Genomic DNA, 8,107 nt, shown 5'->3' with positions numbered 1-8,107 from the left:
GAACCCCTGGGACCATTTTCAAAATTTCGTCCGACGGAAAGTTCGTGCAAAAAAATTAGGCCTCGGGGCACCCCGCAGGGTTTGATAACCGTTTGGGGGCATCAAACGAGCTTCGTTCCCAAAATCGTCTAGCGCACGACTTTTTCTCATCGTTCTGAACCCCTGGGTTCGTTTTAAAATTTTTGCCCGCCAGAAAGTTTGGGGACAAAAATTGGGCCCTGGGCACCCCCGCCGAGCCCGGTAGCCATTTGGGGCATCAAACGAGCTCGTTCCCAAAATTTTCTAGCGCATGCTTTTTCTCATCTTTCTAAACTCTTGGGTTTGTTTTCAAAATTTTAGCCCGCCGGAAAGTTCGCGCAAAAAAATTGGGCCTCAAGGCACCCACGCCCAGCCCAATAGCCATTTAGGGTACTAAACGAGCTCCGTTCCCAAAAACATCCGGCGCATGACTTTTCTCATCATTCTAAACCCCTGGGTCCGTTTTCAAATTTTTGTCCGCCAGAAAGTTCGCGCCAAAAGTTGGGCCTCAGGGCACCCCGTCTGGCACACAGCTTTTTCTCATCCTTCTAAACCCCTGGGTCCGTTTTAAAATTTTTGCCCGCCGTAAATTTCGTGCACAAAAGTTGGGCCCTGGGGCACCCTCGTCGGGCCCAATAGCCGTTCGAAGAACCAAATGAGTTTCGTTCCCAAAACCGTCTGGTGCACGACTTTTTCTCATCATTATAAACCCTTGGGTCTGTTTTCAAATTTTCGTCCGCCAGAAGATTCGTATAGTAAAATTGGGCCCCGAGGCACCCCCACCGTGCACAATAGTCATTTGAGGCACCAAAAGAGCTCTGTTCTCAAAACCATCCGGTGCACGGCTTTTTCTCATCATTCTGAACCCTTGGGTTCGTTTTCAAATTTGCGCCTGCCAGAACGTTCGCACATAAAAATTGGGCCCTAGGGAACCGCCGCCGGACCCGATAACCGTTTGGGGCACCAAACAAGCTCTGTTCCCAAATCATCTGGCGCACGGCTTTTTCTCATCGTTCTAAATGCCTGGGTCTGTTTTCAAATTTTCACCCGCCAGAAAGTTTGCGCACAAAAATTGGGCTCCGGGGCACCCCCGTCTGGCCCGATAGCCGTTTGGGCACCAATCGAGCTCCGTTCCTAATACCGTCTGGCACACAATTTTTTCTCATCGTTCTAAACCCCTGGGTCTGTTTTCAAATTTTCGCCCGCCGAAAAGTTTGCGCACAAAAACTGGGCCTTGGGCGCCCACGTCGGGCCCGATAGCCGTTTGGGGCACCAAACGAGCTCCGCTCCTAAAACCCGTATGGCACATGGCTTTTTCACATCATTCTGAACCCCTAGGTCTTTTTCAAATTCTCGCATGCCGGAAAGTTCTCGCATAAAAATTGGGCCACGGGGCACCCCAGCAAGGTCCAATAACCGTTTGGGGCACCAAATGAGCTTCGTTCCCAAAACCGTCTGGCGCACGACTTTTTCTCATCATTCTGAACCCCTGGATCCAGTTTCAAATTTTCACTTGTCGGAAAATTCACGCAAAAAAATCGGCCCCGGGCACCCCCGTCGGGCCCGATTTCCGTTTGCGGCACCAAACAAGCTTCATTCCCAAAATCGTCTGGCGCACGAATTTTTCTCATCGTTCTGAACCCCTGGGTCTATTTTCCAATTTTCACTCGCCAAAAAGTTCGTACACAAAAATTGGGCCTTTGACTCCCCCGCCGGGCTCGATAGCATTTGGGTACCAAATGAGCTTCGTTCCCAAAACTGTCTAACGCACAGATTTTTCTCACCGTTCTGAACCCTTGGGTCTGTTTTCAAACTTTCGCCCACCGGAAAGTTCGCACACAAAAATTGGGCCCCAAGACACACTCGTCGGCCCCAATAGCCATTTGAGCACCAAACGAGCTTCGTTCCCAATATTGTCTGGCGCACGACGTTTTCCTATCGTTCTAAACTACTAGGTACATTTTCAAATTTTTGCCCGCCGGAAAGTTTGCGCATAAAAATTGGGCCTGAGGCACTCTCGTCGGGCCCGATAGCCATTTGGGGCACTAAATGAGCTCCGTTCCTAAAATCATCTTACGTTCAGCTTAATCTCATCGTTCTGATCCCCTGGGTCCGTTTTCAAATTTTCACCCGTCAGAAAGTTCACGCACAAAAATTGGGCTCGAGGCACCCTCGTCGGGCCCGATAGCCGTTTCGGACACCAAACAAGCTTCATTCCCAAAATCGTCTGGCGCACGACTTTTACTCATCGTTTTGAACCTCTGGGTCCGTTTTCCAATTTTCACTCGCTGAAAAGTTCGTACACAAAAATTGGGCCATGGGCTCTCCCGACCGGCCCAATAGCAGTTTGGGGTACCAAACGAGCTCCATTCCTAATATCGTCTGGCGCACAGATTTTTCTTATCGTTCTGAACTCTTGGATACGTTTTCAAATTTTCGCCCGTCGGAAAGTTTGCGCATAAATATTGGGCCTGGGGCACCCTCGCTAGGCCTGATAGCCGTTTGGGGCACTAAACGAGCTCCGTTCCCAAAATTGTCTGGCGCTTAGCTTAATCTCATCATTCTGAACCCCTGGGTTCGTTTTCAAATTTTCGTTCGCCGGAAAGTTCGTTCACAAAATATGGGCCCAGGGCACCCGCACCAGGTGAATAGCTATTTAGGGCACCAAACGAGCTCTGTTACCAAAACTATCTACCGCACAACTTTATCTCATCATTCAGAACCCCTGGGTTCGTTTTCAAATTTTTGCCCGTCGGAAAGTTCGCACACAAAAATTGGGCCCCAGGCACCCTGCCGAGTCCGATAAGCATTTGGAGCATGAAACGAGCTCCATTCCCAAAACTGTCTTACGCTCAGCTTTTTCTCATCGTTCTGAACCCCTTGACCCATTTTCAAATTTTCGCCTGCCGGAAAGTTCACACACAAAAATTGGGCCCTAGCACCTCCTCCGGGCCCATAGTCGTTTGGGATAACAAACGAGCTTCGTTCCCAAAATCGTTTGGCCCATGGATTTTTCTCATCGTTTTGAACCCTTGGGTCCATTTTCCAATTTTCGTCCGTTGAAAAGTTTGCGCACAAAAATTGGACCCCGGGCACCCCACCGAGCCCAATAGTCGTTTGGAGCACCAAACGAGCTCTATTCCTAAAATTGTCTGTTGCACTGCTTTTTGTCATCTTTCTGAACCCTTGGGTCTGTTTTCAAATTTTCGCCTACCGAAAAGTTCGCGCACAAAAATTGGGCCTTGAGGCATCCTCACTGAATCCGATAGCCATTTGGCGAACGATTTCAAGATATACTTTTGAAAAACCTTTGAAATCTCGATTTCCAGCTGCAAATTCCTCCAAATCTTTGTGCAAACCACCACAAAATCTTCCCTACCATTCTCTCGGTGCTCTAGATTAAGCTGTGAGACTCAAAATAAGCTGGAATCAAAGGGAATTTGGAGACTGCTCACAGCAGCAACCTTAAGGAATAACACCTTATTCACACAAATTTTCAACTAAAATTCTATCAGTTGCCTTTTTCAAAAATCACTCCAATCTCTTCAATATATTGCAGACCATCATGCAAAGAGATTTGTTGCATGAGATGCAACTCATGCAAGAAGTAAATGAAGCTTGAAGATAATGGGTTGTTAGTGAGCGACTTGAAGATGGAGTTGGAAAATTCAATTTTCCTTTTTGTATTTTTCCATTTCCAAAATCTGAAATTGATTTTAAGATCACATTTGATTTAAAAATAAAAAATTATTAATTTTACAAATTAATTTCATAAATGAATTTTCTAATAAAATTAATAAATAATTATTTAAACAATTTAAATAATTCTAATTACTTTAATATCCAATATTAAATTAGTTTTACACAAATTCATCTTCATATATTTAAATCATTGTTCTGAACCCCTGCGTCCGTTTTCAAATTTTCTCCTGTCGGAAAGTTCGCGCACAAAAATTGGGCCTCGGGGCACCCCCGCCGGGCCCGATAGCCATTTGGGGCACCAAACGAGCTCCGTTCCCAAAACCGTCTAGTGCACGAATTTTTCTCATTGTTCTGAACCCCTTGATCCGTTTTCATATTTTCGCCCACCCTCTCATTGATCAGAGATGGATCTAGTTATAGTTGGACTATGACTAATTGTTCATTAGAGGGATTAATGGTACTTAGTTAAATGTAACTACATGGGTAAAATGGTAATTTGACCTAGCTGTACGTACGAGTAATTTGTGAAGGGTCAACGTACTGTTGATTGGTTATATCCAATGGACATAGAATTATATATAAATTGTGAAGAGTGCAACTATCAGTATTTAGTGGAGTGGCTAATAATTAATGAATGTTGATTAATTTGATTAAAGAATTTAATCAATTAATCTTGTATCATTGGAGCTTCAATCTGTAGATCCATAAGGTCTCATTGTTAACTCAATAAGGACTAATGAGAATCAATATAATTTTGGTTTAATTTGAATTATTCAAATGATTAAAATGAATTAATTGTATGAGATATAATTTATTCAATGTATGTTGATACATTATATAGTTTAATGAGAGAGATAAGTATTTGAATATGATTCAAGTATTTATTATATAAATGAGATTCATATAAAAAAATCATGTATTAAAATTAATGTGAATATGATTCATATTAAATGTATATAGTTTTGTGAGAGAATTAATATTAGAATGTGATTCAAATATTAATTATTTTATAGGAATGTGATTCATATAAAATCTGTAGATTAAAATTAATAAAAATATGATTCATATTATAGGTTATGAAAGAATATAAACTATAGCTTATATTATATGTGATATAATAAACTATATGTGATATGTTATATGGGATATAACATATAGTTTGGATTTAATTATGTTAAATGGTTTAATATAAATTAATTTTGAGTTTTGAATTCAAAATTAATAACTTCCCAAAGGAGTTATTTAACTCCATTCTTTCAATTAAGCGAGAGGCGAAGGAGTTAAAAGAGGTTGAAGCCGTTTGGTATTTTTTAACGTGAAAAATAGTGTAAAAAGAGAAGTTGATTCTCTCTGCAAAAAACTCCTCCCTCTATAACATTTTCTCTCAACCAATAACACTGTCTTTTTCCCTTACCAAAAAACAATAGAATGAATGATCTCTTACCGAAGAGTTCCATAAGCACGTTTGGATCGCTCCGATCTCATAATGATCGAAATACAACAATATATACTCAAACGCACAATTATGCAAACAAATCTTAATTAACGGCATGTTATGAACAAGGTATAACAAGGGAGAAAGTGTTATACCTGTTCAAGACAATCTTCAATCTTTGGAACTCAATGTAGCGAAACCCTCCACCCGATCAACCAACGTCCAATAGCAGCGTCTACTACAGCAGCATGAACACGAATGCCGCAGGGACGACATGTCAACCCCGTACTTCATTTTTCCTACATAAGTGAGTAACAAGCGTGTTAAGTAAAATTATGAAATGAGGTAAAGAAAGTAGGCAGATGGAGAAAGAAAATTCTAGGTGTTAGAAATACTTAGTCAAGGGTGAGTTTTAGATAATATAATAAGAGAAAATTGGCTAAGTATGGAAGCAAAGTGTAGGCATGCGTTAATGGAGAAGTGTGGACGCATGGGGTTGCGTGTGTAGTAACCAAGGCTTGTAAAGGTTAGGTGTTAAAGGTTAGGTGTTGAAGCAAGAATAAACTATGCGTTGGTACTAAGGATGAACGCATGGGTTAAAAGGCATGATGCGTTGATAGGCTTGCGGCAGCCTCAAGTGTGTGCGAGCAAAGGCGTTGGACAATCGTGTAGCAAATGAATAGCACTATACGATTGGGTATGCGATCGTCTAGTAAATGAACAGTACTACATGATGAGGAAGGCGTTCGTGTAGTAATTGCGCGAAGTTGAACGGTGCACTAGACGATACGAAGGATCTCGTTAAACGATAGCGCTAAACGATGAGGCATTGGCACTACACGATCGACATCAACGCTAGACGATGAGCTACATGACAAGCACTAGACGATAGACATTGGGCGCTAGACGATGGACGTTGGGTGCTAAACGATAGACATTTAGCCTAGACGATGGACGTTGGGTGCTAGACGATAGACATTAGACACTAGACGATGGACGTTGGGTGCTAGATGATAGACGTTGGGCGCTAGACGATAGGCGCTGAGCGTTAGACGATGGAGTATACGATGTATGCAAGGCGTTGAAACTCGATGCACACTAAATTTATAATATGAGGCGAAGGCCTAACGTGGGTTATGAAGGAAGGGAAGAAAAAATAAATTAATTGAAGAAACTCACTAATTGGAATTGGGCCGGAAGCACTAAGTGTTGGATTAGGTGGCGGTTTGACCATTGAACAAAGGAGGCGGCAGGAAGTATAAAAGGAAAATAAACTTCAAAAGCTAGGTTTTTGCAAACGAATTGAGCAAATTAAGTGAGATCAATGCCATTTGAAAACTGAGAGAACCTATATTTTGGGTTGTTTTACTAGAGAAAAATCTCATGGGGAGAAGAACAAAAAGTGAAGAATTTGCAAAAAGGGCAGATTCTCGGATTAATCAGGGCTCGAAATGAAGATTGGAAGCTAGAAGCCAAATTACAAGGAATTTGAGGCCGATATTTTAAGATAAGAAAGTTAACTCAATTCTAAAAAAATCTGTAGAAGAAAGTTTATTAAAAAGAGTTTTGTATTTTGAGTTATGAATTTTTGAAATTGAAACAGGGAATCAGTGCATAAACAGGCAGCTGCTTGGGAAGAATAAGTAAGCAGCTCACCATAGTGAGCAAGAGCGAGCGAGAGATAAGAAAATGAGAGAGAGCGAGAATGAGTTAAGAAAGTCACAAATATCGCTGGGAAGTCACAAATCTCACTGGAAAGACACAATCTCGCTGGAAATGATAAATCTTGCTGATGAGGATGATCTTGCTCATGATGATCATCTTACAAGTAATGTTGTTTTGTTGGTGAAAGTTCCATTAGTAAGCGAGCTACCTGAAGCATTTTGCTAAGAATTATAAGGAATTTAACCAAGGATTATGTCCTTTCAAGCCAAGAGGAGCTAGAAGAGGCATATAAACCGTTAAGAGCCCCGACAAGCAGTGAGTGACTCTAAATGCTTTAAATGTTTTAAGTAAATTGTTAATGCTTATGAATGTCCAACAATGTATGTTTACTGAAAACTATTTATGACAACTATTCTCAAATAGTTACCAGGCAACGCATCTCACATTAATGTTATGTTTATGCTATACTTTTCAATGAACAAGAGGATGTGTTAGTATAGAAAGCTTTTGGGCAACTAAGTCATTAAGAGATAAGAATAAGTGAGTTCAGTGTGAGTAGCTCAGTATTGAAGCTCAATCTTAGAATTTGAACAGCTCAGTACTGAAGAACTAGATGAGAAGATACTGAAGCTTAGTCCTAGGTTTGAATAGCTCAGTACTGAAGGACTAGATGAGAAGGTATTGAAGCTTTGTCCTAGAATTTGAATAACTCGATACTGAAGGACATTGAGAAGGTATCCGAGCAGCTCAATACTGAAGTACATGGAGAAGGTATATGAGGAACCTAAGGTATGACGGTACTTAAACTAGAATCACATGAATATAAGAAAAGTTGTTATTGGTAGTGTAGAGATCACTCCACACTAACTATGGATTGACGTTGAGGAATTGAGTAAAGGTTCTCTCTCAACTAAGGTTGCAAATTATGTTTTTAGGAAGAGAACAAAAGGGTTCCTTCCTAGTTAAGTAGTAATGCAGTAAATGATGATAAAGAGTGAGCAAGAGGGCCACTCTAGACTGATAAACTAAGGCATAGTCTAGCAAAGTATAAAATAGTGCTATATGAAGTTGATGATGACATGAATAATAGTTGCCAAGTTTATGTTTTCATTTTTAATATCAAATTTATGTATGAACGTTATGCTTTAAATGCTAGTCACTCACTGGGCTTCTAGCTCATGTTTTCAAATATTTTCCTTTCAGGTAGCGATCAGTTCCCAAAAGACTTCTCTGCTGCTGCTCTGCCACTTAAAGAATCAGGTTGAAGGAATCTTAATTGAAGACCTG

The sequence above is a fragment of the Benincasa hispida genome, chromosome 3 (genome assembly GCF_027475165.1).
Source record: "Benincasa hispida cultivar pf3 chromosome 3, pf3_genome.v1.1, whole genome shotgun sequence".
NCBI lineage: Eukaryota > Viridiplantae > Streptophyta > Magnoliopsida > Cucurbitales > Cucurbitaceae > Benincasa > Benincasa hispida.
Note: the sequence above shows the minus strand (reverse complement) of the source record.